Below are 14108 nucleotides of genomic sequence, written 5' to 3' on the forward strand. Positions count from 1 at the left end.
TCTGCCTGCCTTCCAAGGTTATTACAAAGATCAAATGAAATAGTTATGAAGTATTTGTGCATTTCTTTTCTTCTGTCTATTTACTCCTTGGCAAAATAATATCCAAAGGATTAAACACATTAAAATGTTATTATTGTAAATCAGCTCATTTCTGTCCATAGTTCCTTTCATTTATCAAGGTTGTTTAACTTTGGGAAACAGAATTTATAGCAGAAAATTTTAGGTTGCATATGATTTAAAATTTATGGACTTGGGAGGGGAAAATTCTGTGGATTAGAAAATAGAGATGCCAGGATGAAAGGAATACAAGGTCACCATCAGAAAGTCATATTGGGATGAGAAATTGGCAGAAAGGGCACCACGGACTGGTAGATGATTCTGTTCCTGACTGTGGTTTGAATGATTTTATCTTCACTTTTATGGAGCACAATGAATTTGGCTTCAGGAAATAGACCAGGCCTCTGCTGCAAGGAAATGAAACTTACATAAAATCAGAAGGGATTGTACTTAGGGAGGATGCTTTCCGCCTGGGATAGGAGGAAAGGGAAGGATTTTCCAAACAAAAGGAATTCGAATAAAAAGCCACACAGGTGAATTATGGGAAAGTTTGCAGGGACTAAGAGAAGACAAGGGAAATGTAGAAGTTCTTGGCTATGGGAAAGGGAAAACTTTTAAAATCAATGGACTGAAAAACTGCTTACCTAGCTGAAATAGAAACCAGAGGAACCCGACAGTTTTGGAGAGGGTTGTTATCAAATATGCTGGTCAATATGCTGTAGTGTGATAGTGCGTCATCTCAGTTTTCTCCTTTTAAAATACTCTCTGTGAGGTTCATCTGAATCAGGGCCCATTTCCTCCGCAGTTGGTGCACTTTGTTCTTCAGAAACAAAAGATAATTTTAGTGATATTTGAGGCATAACATTTTAAAAAACCTGTGGGAAAGATAATATTACATGTTGAGCTCTTTACTGAGAATCTTTACTCTCCTTGACCCTTTGACTTTTGGAAACTATTCCTGAAGAGTTTATTTATTCAACAGTACTCATTAATACAACAAAAATGTGCTGAGTGCCTACTGCGTGCCAGGCACATGCTGGAGATCTGGTGTTCAGCTAGACAGCTCCTGCTTTCACGGAGCTTTTGTTCTATAGGATTCCGAGGTCTTCCGTTTTCCAAGGTATAGACAAGTCAGAGTCTTTACCTGTCATAACACAGATGGTTTTGAAGTTCCTTTTGTGACTTGCATTATTGAGCCTCAGCTTTTTAAGCAGTGACCTATTTTATAGTCTTTTAAACTCTATTCATACATCATCAGAATACCTATTCAAATGTGATGCCAAATTAGCAGACCTCATTGCTTTCTGAGCTTGACATTTTAAGGCAATCCAGTGCTCAGTATCAGGATCTATCTGGGCTTCCTTTTGGAATACTATTTGGATGTTTCTTTACAATTCCAAGTTATACTGAATACTTAAAAAAAAATTCCTTGAAGATACTCGCATAGGTAAATGCAGACTACATGGTAGTTAACTTGCAGCACTTTTTCATATTATAATAAGATAATAAGAGTTATTTTCTTGGAATCTAATCACTTGTCTTCTACTTGGTTATATATTTTTCACCACTTGTCTTTGAAACTTGTGATAGATGCAGTTGCAAAAGTCTGAGTTGGAACCTTTTAGATAATGGTAATTAGTTAATTTAGAGATTGTAAGTAAACTGTTCCTATTGAAGAAGTCAATTTTTTGCAGCGTGATTTAGGGGCTGGTAATACTTAATCCCCATTTATCATCTCTTTTGAGAATTATCCCCCTAGCAAGATTTCTTGTAGTAGGAATACAAATAAGAAGCCAGCTATAGTTATTTGGAAGAAACATAGGATTCTGGGGCTGAAATTTATTTTATGAGAAAAGAGCTTATGTGTTTTGTTCCTTAGGGGATTATTGTAACTATCCACCCCTGTGTACACAGCTTCCATATGAATTGTGATCTTAAGATTGTTCAAAATAAAGAGGCCTCTGGGTAGCTCAGTCGGTTAAGCGTCCAACTTCGGCTCAGGTCATGATCCTGTGGTTTTGGGTTCGAGCCCCATGTTGGGTTCTGTGCTGACCAGCTCAGAGCCAGGAGCCTGCTTCTGATTCTGTGTCTCCCTCTCTCTCTGCCCCTCCCCACTCAGGGTCTGTCTCTCTCTCTCTCTAAGATAAATAATAAAAACATTTAAAAAAGAGTTCAAAATATAGATTTTTTTGTTTTCTTTTTTCTAAGTTTATTTTTACTTATTTTGAGAAAGGTACAGAGAGCAAGCAGGGGAGGGTCAGAGAGAGAAGGAGACGATTCCAAGCAGGCTCCATGCTGTCAGCGCAGAGCCTGATGCAGGGCTCGAACTCATGAAACCATGAGATCATGGCTTAAGCCAAGACCAAGAAGATTTTGACGCTCAACCGACTAAGCCACCCAGGTGCTCCAAAATATAGATTGTTGATTGATGATCTAAATGGGTTCATTTGGGCCAACTAAAACAAACCTGTTTTCTACTGCAAGCAGGTAGTGGTTCCTTTTCAAGCTCACAGAGGTTTCTAAGCAGCTTCCCATGAAATGAGACTCCTTTATGTTCTAGTTTTTGGCATCCTGGAGACAGGAGAGCTGGGGTCGAGCATGGTTTTAGAACTCAGAAGTGCTTGAGTGTGTGGGAGTGTTGTAGAAGGCAGGGTAATAGATTTTTTCCATTGCTTTTTCACCTTAACTGGAAGTCATCCTTGTCAGTGACTTCTCTCACGCGTAATATGCACATAGTAAGGGAAATTAAGGTATGGCTGTCTTCAGAGGAGAAGACAGGGCCCTTCATTTTCAGCTTGAAACTTTTGACTAAGGACTAAGGGGCAAGCATTTGGGGGTAAACACTTGGACTTCTAGAGGGGAAGAGTTTGTGCAGATTGACCATTTAGTCTCCAGCTGATCTTGCTAACTACCAAATTTGGGATGAGCCTGGTCATTTCCCACTGAAGAGTAAGCTATCAAGTGTTTCCTCTTCGTAAAAGAGTACAGAGTAAGGGGAACTGCATTGCTACTGCTACCGTTGTCTTCAAATAATGAGTAGTTATTTTTTGGTGGCTAAGAGGGTGCTTCTATTAACATAGTGTTAGTTTGAGGAATCCATTGCAACAGGAGTGTTCCAGAAAAAAATTTTTTTCTTTTTAAGTAGGCTTCATACTCAGCATGGGGCCCAATGCAGGGCCTAAACTCACGACCCTGAGATCAAGACCTGAGCTGAGGTCAAGAGTTGGACAGTTAACCAACTGACCCACCCAGGTGCCCCAATTTTTTTAAAATTTTATTTATTTTGAGGGGGGGGGGGTGCAGAGAGAGAAAGAGAGAATGAATCCCAAGCAGGCTCTGTGCTGTAAGCTCAGAGCCCAACATGGAGCTTGAATCCATGAGCCATGAGATCATGACCTGAGCCAAAACCATGAGTCAGGTGCTTAACCGATTGAGCCACTCAGGCAGCCCCCCATTTTCTTTTTTTTTTAGTAACTGCTTTATATAATTCACATACCATACAATTTACCCACTGAATACACAACTCAATATAAGTATATTCACAGAGTTGTATATCTCCATAATTAATTTTAGAACATTTTCATTACTCCAAAAGGAAGCCCCAGACCGTTCAGCAGTCACCCTGGGAAGTCTTAATAACATTGCAGGATGCTAAACTGAGGACATATTCTTAGTACGAGGTCTTTACCTCTTTGGGTTTAACTCCTTTCACGATGTTATCAGAGGGACAAATTCTCCATAAATGTGCATATAAATGGTTAGATAACCTCCCAGAACCTCACTGAAGCCTGAAGCCTGCTCTTAGGCAATGAATCTTAGGGTAAGAATTCCTAAGCTGCAAACTTGGAGAATTAGCATACATCTAAACATTGCACCTTGCTTTAAGGAACCCTGGGTTTAGAACAATAGATGAATTATGTCCTACTGGTGTGACAGAAATTGCTCTAGGTTGCACCTTGCCTCGTGCATTTAGTTGTAGGTGCCCGGATGACTTATTAGAGTAGCGCAAGGGAAGGGCAAAGGGCTCTCTCTGTGCTGGAAAGCAGGGCGTTTGTGCCCTGGCCAGCTCTCTGTTTATGACATCTAAACAAAGCTGCTTTCTTTTGTGTGGCTCATCAGAAACTGGTCATTTCTCCTCAGTTCAGTTGAGGCTGGTTTAGGGTGGGAAGAGGGAATGAATAGAGTGTTGGTATGGGGTAATCCTGGATCTAAAACATCAAAACCACCTGTAGAGGTGAAAAGGGAAAGCAGCGTCATTCATCAGGTCTTCCTTTGAGCCTGCCCCTCCCCCAGGTGACAGGTGACTGGTGCACTTTAGTCCCACAGAGGGAAATGGAGCCTGAAGCGGGCCTGCTCACACCAGACCTCTAGTCAGGCCAAGGGTCTGGCAGGCATGACAGTACCCACTGTTCCACCAGAGCACAGGGAATGGCTGGGTGACACCTTGCCATGTTCGAGGCATCCCTGCGTGTGACCATGTAGGTCACCATGTCTGCTAGCAGCCTTCTGCTTGTTAATTCGTGGTACTTCGAGAGCTCCGGCCCTCCAATGGGCACTGTGGTCAGTGCTCGGATGCAGTGGTGAGCAGGCCCTACTTAGGAGCTCCTAGGCCGCTGAGCATCTGTGCGAGGAGGACACACCTGTGCCCCTTCCCACTCCTTAGATGGTAAGGGTCAGACGGGCAGCTTGTTCTGCGTCTGTCTATGTCTTTCTCTTTGAGGTTTTTTTTTTTCCTTCCCTCTAAATCCAGCCTTTCATGTCTATGTATCGTTATTTTGATTCTATTTCAAACTAGCACATTCCCTAGCATATAGATAGTAAGCATTCAATAAATATTTGTTGAATAAATGGATTTGTTGTATGATTGCAGTTATCTGGGCTGTAGCTTCCTTCCTCTGAAATGCCCATTCAGCTTTATTGGTCCCCAAAGTGCCAGCATTTTACATACCTGTTATTTCTTACTACTTTGTTTTCTGTTTATATCATCTCCCTCCCACACATGTGAAAGTGTAAGGCAGGAGCAAAGAGACAAAACCTGAACAACCTCGGACAGATTGCTTTATCTCCTCATCCTGTTTCTTTGTAAAGTGGGGATAGGAAGAGTATGTCAGTGCTGCTGTGAGGATTCACTGAGCTCACACATGGAACATTCCGAACAGAACTCAGCACCGAAGTATCAGCTGTTTTGATGTAGTGTATTACCTCTGTATTTGCCAGAGCACTAGTAAGTTTTTAGGTACCAGTACTTGTTAGGCGCTCAAGTATGTTGAATGGAAAAAGGCGAATTCTTCATTTGAAAGTTTTTCTCACTGTTCACCGGGACTCCTTTGCTAACAAATTGCAAGAGAGACCAGTGGCATGTCAAAGAGCAACTCCCCTGCCCCCTTTTTCTTTTTCATTCTGAAGGGACACGTTTTGATAGCCAGGCTCAGGGGGATGCGGCACGGGGTCCCCTGAGGGCGGCTGCCTGGCAGCAGAGCTGGCTGCTGGTGTTCAGAGGTGGAAGAGGCAAATGGGCAGGCCATGGGGGCCTGGCCACTGAACTGGCAGATGTGTTCCCAGAGGCCAGGCCTGAAGGGAAGGGGACCCCGGGCAAATGCCCATTTCAGCTCTTCACTTCCCAGCTTTTGTTCATCACCAGCATCGGTGCACACACATTTGACCTTTGGCAGCGGGGTGACAAAATAAAATAGAAAGCCCTCTGCTTTGTTCTTTCCCCTGCCACTTACTCTGCCAAGTGACCATGCCAGCTGACATTTGTGAGGGGGTGGGGGGCAGCTGACATCTTCAGAACGCTGCTTCCTGAGAAATGCAGTTATATTCTGTAGAGCCCTGCCAACTTCCTTTCCCCTAAGTGCCACGCACCAGCAGTCAGGCTGTGGGCACATACATCAGATATGGGTGCATTTCACTCTCTGAAGCACACAGTTTCTTTGTTGGAAAGCCACTAAGGTGTTGGGGATGCCAGCAAGCACCCACGAGGAGTCTTCTGCAAGCCGGGCACTGGGTCGTGTATTAAGATAAAAAGATGAATGAAGCACGGAGCTTACTCCTGCTAGAAGGGGACATAAGGTACTGAAAGTGCCAGTGTGCCCGGGAGCAGTGAGGGTGCGGTGTGAGTGCCTCCATCCACTTGGGTCCCCCTGGGAGTTTGGGCTTCACAGCGTTCCAGAGAATGGCTTCTAAATCTGCACTCCCCAGGCATTTGAACTTGCAGACTCCTTTCACAGTAATCCTGAATTGTAAAAAACAAAAAACAAAAAAACAAACCTCTGGATGTGATTTTGAATTAAAAATATATTTTATTCAGATCGTTACATTATTAAAAATTAACATAATTTTGTGATCTGAATTACACTGTTTTTTTTTTGAAACAGCAGCGGTGAGAATCGTGATAAGGTGAATATAGATTAAGGCACTGATAATGAGCATCTTCAGACAATTTGCAGAATCACCAATTTTGTGATGATTCTCACTTCTCATATTTCTCACTAACTTCTCACTTAACTCATATTTTACCATTGACACTCCTAAAGCCTGCCTTTAGTCATGGTCCATTAATAGGTGTAAATGAAACCAAGTATGACTCAGAGCAAAATCAATTAAAAAGCTATGTAGTGGCCCAAACCATGCTAAACGAAAGAAACCACGAACACACTCATCTCTATGACTGCCCCCATGCTTTCTGCGTGTACACTTGGAAGCTCTTAGTCTGTTCGGGGTTAAAGGGAGAAAATATTTAAATAAATTGTTTTGTTGATGTATTTTTTAAAAAGTAGAACTAGACACAGAAGCCTTTAACACGTAAATCCTTCCAGAGACCCTAGTTGTTCATCCTGTTCTAAACTGTTACTAATCCACCAGAAAGATCTTAGTTTAAAAACTAAAGCAGGGGCGCCTGGGTGGCTCAGTCAGTTAAGCGGCAGACTCTTGATTTCAGCTCAGGTCATGATCTCAACTGTTCGTGAGTTCAAGCCCTGCATTGGGCTCTGCTCCGAGCTCAGATCCTGCTTTGGATTCTCTGTCTCCCTCTCTTGGCCCTTCTCCCGCTCTTGCTCGCTCTCTCTCAAAAAATGAATAAATGTGAAGAAAAAAAAATACACAGAAAAACAGAAAAACCTGAAGCATGACTAGCTGTGTTCTCTGAGGCCAGGTTGTATTTGCAGACTTCAGGAGTTCATTCAGCAGATACTGCTGTAAATATGGCCCTTGTTGCTGGCACCAGTCTAGGCACTGGGGGTGCAGGTTGAAAGACAGACGTGTTCCCTGCCTTTGTTCATTCCCAAAGGGTCTATTATGGTGGATTCTGGTGTGGGGTAAAAGATGGGAAAGGGAGACTGGCACCCGTTGTGGGGCTCCTTGGAGGTTAGGCTAAGGGGTCCGAACAGCAGTGAGAGACTTGAGCAGGTCTGTAGCATGTGGAAGAGGTATTTTAGGAAGCCTAGTTTGCTGGCAGTGAGTAGGAGTCTATGAGAAGAGTGAAGGAAGGGGAGAGGAGAGTCCAGGGAGGTAATGAAGCAGTGGGGTTAAAAAGGCCACATGAGATCAGTGGCAGGAGGGAGAGAAGGACTGGAGAGAGGGAGGAACACAACAGAGAGGTCTACTAGGTAGAGGCCATGAGGGAAACAAAGGCACCAGAAATGATTAGAGAAATAGTCCACGGTAAGTGAACAGTAGCTAGTCTTACCAGGAAGATCATGAGTCTGAGTTTGGTTCTAGAAAGTTTGAGTAGTACTGAAAAGGCAGCTGCACTTGCCATGTTAACAACCAGCATTGTTTAAGTACTTACTAGGTGCACAACCCTGTGGTCAGCTCTTTATGTTAACTTATCTCATTTCCTAAGTTGGACCAATGCTGCACCCAGGCAACCACTGTAACATATTCATCACGTATTGCCTTGATGCCTCTTTGCAGTCAGGATCCTTCCTCTGATCCCTGGCAGCTACTGATCTGCTTTCCATTATTGCCATTTCACCTTTTCTAGAATGTTATATGTAAATACATATTATAGGGTGTAATGTTTTGTGTCTGGCTTCTTTCACTTAGAATAAAGCTCTGAGATTCTCTCATGATGTTGCATGTTTCTCCTTACTGCTCAGTAGTTGTTATGCATTCATTAGCTGGTTGACATTTGGGTCATTTCTACTTTGGGGCTATTGTGAATAGTGATCTTATGACCATTGGGTACAAGTCTGTGTGGACATATTTTCATTTCTCCTGGGCCAGTATCTAGGAATGGAGTTGCTTAGTCTTACAATAAGTGTATATTTAACTTCTAGATTCTTATTTGATCCTCATAACAATTCTGAATTGAGTTCACTATTATCCCCATTTTTTAGTTGGGAGAAAATGAATGCATAGAGGGTCGTAACTTCCTCCAGGCCATAGGGCTGGGGGTGGCAGAATGGTTTATAGGCCAGTGGACTTTGAGCCATCCCCAACCTGATCTGTTATTAGGACCTTCAGAGCAGTGGACCTGTTTGATGGCTCCACTAAGCCCAGGCCTAGGTGAGGAGGAGTTAGGGGCCCTCCCTTGAGCCACAGAACCAGACACTGATTTGGATTACCATTTTCTCAGTTCTCCCATCCTGGTTACCGAGGCGTGGAGTTAGTTCATTACATGCGGTGGAGGTTTTAAGGCAGAGCTGTCCAATGGAAATGTAATGCAAACCACGTGTGTAATTTTAAGTTTTCTAGTAGCCACATTAGAAAAGCAAAAAGGAACAGGCGAAATTAATTTATATAATCTGTTCCTAATCCAATGTATCCAGAGTAATACTATTTCAATAGATAATCAATATAAAAACTAATAATATGTTTTATGTTTTTTATGTCATACAAAGTTTTTGAAACCTGGTGTGCATTTTACAATTACAACATACCTCAATTTGGACTAGCTACATTTCAGGTCATCAATAGCTACCTACAGCTTGTGGCTACTATATTGAACAGCCCAGATACAGACATTAAAAACAACATCCAGATGTATGGTTACTAATATGGAAAGAGATTCATTTTATGTTAAATGGAGAAAAACAAGTCATATATGTTTCGTATGCTTATATTTTCACAAGTCTCTAATGTTTATATCTGCAAGTAGTTTATACTGTCCAGTGGCCATAGGTAGCCACTTAGACTACTTAAATTTAATAAAATTAAATAAAATTAAAAATGCAGTCCCTTAGCCACATGTGCACAGCAGCCACTGTATTGGATGTCACAGACTTAGGTCAGTACTGTCTCCAAACTGCTGAACCAAGTAAGAAAAGCTGAGCTAGAGCATAGAACCTGCTAGCCCTGCGACCAGTAGGGCTTTGTGACCATTGAGACCCAGAGCCTTCATAGTTTTTAATAGTAAAGCACAGGAAAGAAGTGCAGCTGTTGTTAGAGTTTAGTAGGAGCATAGTGCGGAAACATAAACAGCCCTTGTCAAAGACTCTGTTCCATTTTGGTACAACGGAAATTAACCACCACTCACATTGCTGGGGACTCACTCCATAAACCTGACATCCACATTAGGTATGTTCATATAAAAATGTTCCTCTCTGCTTCTTCAGAACCTGCCTGATGTCCGTGGTGGGGCCTATGTAGCATCGGGAAGATAAAATAATTTTTTCATATTTGTACACAGTTTCTGTGCGGTGCCCAGATTACGTTCAGCTCAGATTTACACAGACTGCAGTTTGTGAACGTGCAGGAGGAGGTGGGTTGCTTAGCGCAGAGGTAGTAAAGTCAGGAGACTAGGCCAGGAGGTATTTTGAGAGCTCTGCAGCTATTTCAACTGCTATTACCCAGGCCTGAGTTCCCGTACTTAATCTGCCCCTCTTTCCGGGCTTCTTCCTCACTTGAGGGACTGGTTCTGCCTGTTTAGCTGATCTCTATCCATCAAAATGAGGGGTGTGTGATGTGTAAGCATCCTGCCTAAGGCCATAGAAGGAGGTAGGAACTGCTGTGTCCCTGGGTCAGACAGGCCTAGGGTGGAGTCCAGTCTCATGACTTCCTAGCTGAGTGCCCTTGTTTAAGGCATATGTCCCTCTCAGAGAGGTGAGGTTCTTGTGAAAGAGAGGTAGCTGCAGATACTTCCAGGCAATCCTGGGAGATGGGATAAGCTGAGGGACAGAAGAATAAGTGTCCCCTAAACATAGCGGTTACTACCTTCAGCTCTGAAGTGATTGATGGTGGCGTAGTGTGTATAGTCACCTACGTGGTTATGATTGGAACTAGCATCTCAGGAGAATACGATGATGTTTTCAGGCGAGGTAGAATAAATTTATGTGCAGTCAACCCTCCCTCATCCTTGGTGGTAGTGATCAGTTCTACTCTGTGGAAACCAGTAGGGACTTTCCTGCCTTGATTCCCCGTAGTTTCAAGCTCGTCTCCCACCAAATATTTTACCACTCCTGATTCTAGTAGAATAATTAACTTATTTGACTTTCATCTTCTGTTTTTCCACTCTCTCCAGTACAGTAAAGATGCTGGTGAGTCATAAAATGACTGAAAGTTCCCTTGCCAAAGGAAAAAAAGATGATAGCTTGCATTTATCATTGATAACATACTGTATCCTTATCCGAGCTCAGACAATTTCAATCCTTACCACTCAGGCTTCTTTATTTGAAAGTAGCATGTTTTAAATTACATGTGTAGCAAACCAAGGAACTTTTAGAAAAATTATTTTTCCTGATTAGGAAAGTAATATATGTGCTCATTGAGGATAACCTGAAAAATATGAAAAAAATAGCTAAGAGAATTTAAACCACACATAATTTCACTCCAGAGACAACTACTGTTAACATTTGTTATAGTTCTGTCTTCCTATCAATGTTATCACAGTTTTCTATGCTTTTTAAATATTTAACATTATAATGTACACCTTGCCCTGTGTAATGAAAATTTATTTTAATATACCCTTTTAAAGGCGTGCAGATTCTTCCACTATATAGTTAAGCCATAAATAGCTTATCCATTGTCTTATTGCTAATATCTAGGCTCTTTAAGGGGAAGGCTTTTTACTTAGCCCCTTTAAAAGTGGGCAAATGGGCACCTGGGTGGCTCAGTCAGTTGAGCATCTGACTTTTGATTTTGGCTCAGGTCATGATCTTAAAGTTTGTGGGATCGAACCCTGTGTCAGGCTCTGCGATGACCTCATGGAACCTGCTTCGGATTCTCTCTCTCCCTCTCTCTCTCTGCCCCTCCCCCACTTTCTCTCTCTGTCTTTCTCTCTCTGTCTCACAAATAAATTAATAAACATTAAAAAAAAAAAGGCCTAGAAGAGGTGCCTGGCTGGCTCTGTCAGTGGCACATGTGACTCTTGATCATGGGATTCTGGGTTCAAGCCCCACATTGGGTATAGAGATTACTTAAAATCTTAAAAATAAATAAATCGAAAAAAATAATAAAAGTGGGCATAGAAGGTGGGACAAGAGAGGCTGGAGTAATGGCATTCACTGTCAGAGATCAGAGACTGATAACATTGTTTCCTATGTTCAAAGAGAAGGGCTCCTTTATGCTGTTCCCTTGGTGCCCTTCACAGAGCTTTGGCCATCTCCTGTGCTTACTGAGTCGGGCCATGGTGTAGTCACCTGCACACACCTTATTATGCTTGCTATTTCTTAGCAGAAAAGAAAACTAAGTTACAAAGCCGGCCTCTGCTGGATGCTGTAAGTGTACAACCTCATCTAATATTTACTGCCTTCCTGTTGGAAAGGTACGATTTTGTAGATAATAAACTGAGGCCCAGAGATGCAGCAAAGTTAGGTCACAAAACTAGTAAGGGCCATTTGGGCTTTGAATTAGGTCTCTGTGACTGGGAAGCCAGGCCCTTTCCCCTGGGAGACTAGTGGTTGTGGCATGGGGAAAGATGGGGGAGGAGCGCACAGTGTGGCTAGTCATCAGTCGCATCAACCTCGAGAAGGACTCCAGCAGCCTGACTTTGGGGCAGTAGCACATGGGGGCAGGCAGAGAAGGGGCCCCAGGAGGAGGAACACTTCACTCCCAGCAAGTACTCAGGTCGTTACCAGCTTAGGGTGTGAGGGTTGAGGAGGGGGCCTCCCTCGGATACCAGAGCCCACATAAAAATCATTATTTCCAACCAGATCAGAGTTTGCGTGTTTTCTGTCTTTTCTAGCCAGTGAAATATGTGGTGATTAGTTCTCTGAGGTTATGTTCACTGCATCTGTTTCTACACTTTTAGGGCGTCTGCCCAAGAAATGTGAGGATTACTGGAGGTCGTATTTCATTTTTAATTACTACTTAATTGAGCCCCGGATTTTTGAGTTTTTTTCCCCTTTGCTTTGACTTAAGATGGAATTCATGGGTTCCCATTTTAGCAAATTATGTAAATTTGCTTTGGTGCCATTTAAGGGTCATTGTACTATAGAATGCTATAGGAGCTGCTGTTTAAAATGTATCCATTCTGTAGTCATGTCTGAGGCCAAAAGGATTTTTGAGTGCTTCTTTGCAGTGTTTCTCCTTGCTGGAACATCAGCTGTCTTTGAAGTTGGGTGTGGCGAGCAGCTCCCCTGGCTGGGCAGGAGACTGTCCCGCAGAGGAGACCATGGACTTCAAAAGGCCTGGAGAAGGGAGAAGCATATGCTAAATAAGGCGGTGGCTCTCACTGCAGGCATCAAAGCAAGTTTATGATGTGTCCCTTGTCCCTTCTGTGAACACAGAATAGAAACTGGAGAACTTGTTTTGCATAAAGGTAAAGTGCGCAGTTCTATGATTCAGTTAGATTTATTTATTTATTTATTTATTTAGAGAGCGTGCGCTCACACGCGCAAGTTGGGGAGGGGCAGAGAGAGAGAGTCCCAGGTAGGCTGTGCACTCTCAGCGCAGAGCCCAACATGGGGCTCCATCTCACAAACTGTGAGATCATGACTTGAGCTGAAATCAAGAGTCGGATGTCTAACTGACTGACCCACCCTGGTGCCCTGATTCAGTTAGATTTTAAATGAACTTTATTTCACTTGGTTGAAAAGGAGATACAGTTGGCTTCACTCACCTGCACAAATTTAGGTTAAGATAGTGGAGATTCATCAAATGCCTTTAAAAACCCTAATGCTTTCATTTGTTTTGGGGCAGGTTTTGCACATTATATAATAAAACAAAGGTACATTTCAGCACTGGAAATCTACAAATGAAACAATAAATAATGAATACTTAGCAGAGTAAGGAGTAATCATTAATTCTAAGTGAAATATTAAGAATTGTAAGCAGCCAGGCAGGTGGCTGGTGAGCTGAGCAGAAGTTCTGCGACTGAGAATTTCCCCAGAAACCTGGCTGTCCCTTCAGGGTGATGTTGCCCTCTGCCCATGAGCTGCAGCTGTTGTGCTGTGTGATACCATGGGGTTGAATATTGAGTCCACTGAAGGGATAATAAATCAGGGCTTGGGAGATCCACAGAGACTTTCTTTTTTAAAAATATTTTTCTTTTTTATTATTTAAGGATAGTTGACATACAATGGTATATTAGTTGCAAGGGTACAACATAGTGATCCAATGTGTCTATACGTTACTTAGTGCTTATCAGGGTAAGCATAGTCATCATACGATGTTATTATAATATTATTGACTATAGTCCCTATACTGTACTTTTCATCTTTGTGACTTATAACTGGAAGTTTGTACGTCTTAATCCCCTTCACCTATTTGCCCATACCCGCAGCCGCATGGAGATTTTCTTGAGCATGCTCTTTGACTTTTCCTTGATGTACATGCACGTGAAAAAGAGCAACATGCTTCTTCCTTCCCAAAGGAGCAATCAATCAGTTAACAAATGCCCACCAACTGGTATTTGCTGCACTTCTTATTGGCCTGACCTTGTGGTGGGTGCTGTTTGCAATACAAAGAAATGTGTGATCCTAGCCCTTGAAGAATTTAATTCAGTTGGAGAGATCCTCCCCCCCCCCCCCCACCTACCCGCCTTCCCCAGACACAGGTAGATATAGGACAAAAATAGCAGTAATGTGATTAAACAGCCAACCTTCCCAGGTGTTGACCTGCGAAGAGGGGAGTAGATAGGGGTGTTTAGGGTACCCAGAGTCTGACTGAGT

General features: G+C 42.7%; 1 protein-coding gene across 18 annotated transcripts in view; it reads left to right on the forward strand.

Moving 5' to 3' along the window:
- Positions 1 to 14108, forward strand: part of PXK (PX domain containing serine/threonine kinase like) — a 74223-nt gene that overhangs the window by 2650 nt on the left and 57465 nt on the right. The window contains exon 1 of one of the 18 annotated variants that reach the window (XM_045051757.1): positions 11454 to 12757. The exons of the other annotated variants lie outside the window; for them this stretch is intronic. The gene's annotated coding sequence lies outside the window, so the exon portion shown is untranslated. Of the gene's footprint in view, positions 1 to 11453; positions 12758 to 14108 lie in introns of those variants that run through there. 18 annotated transcript variants of the gene reach the window in all.

Source organism: Felis catus, chromosome A2 (genome assembly GCF_018350175.1).
Source record: "Felis catus isolate Fca126 chromosome A2, F.catus_Fca126_mat1.0, whole genome shotgun sequence".
NCBI classification, from domain to species: domain Eukaryota; kingdom Metazoa; phylum Chordata; class Mammalia; order Carnivora; family Felidae; genus Felis; species Felis catus.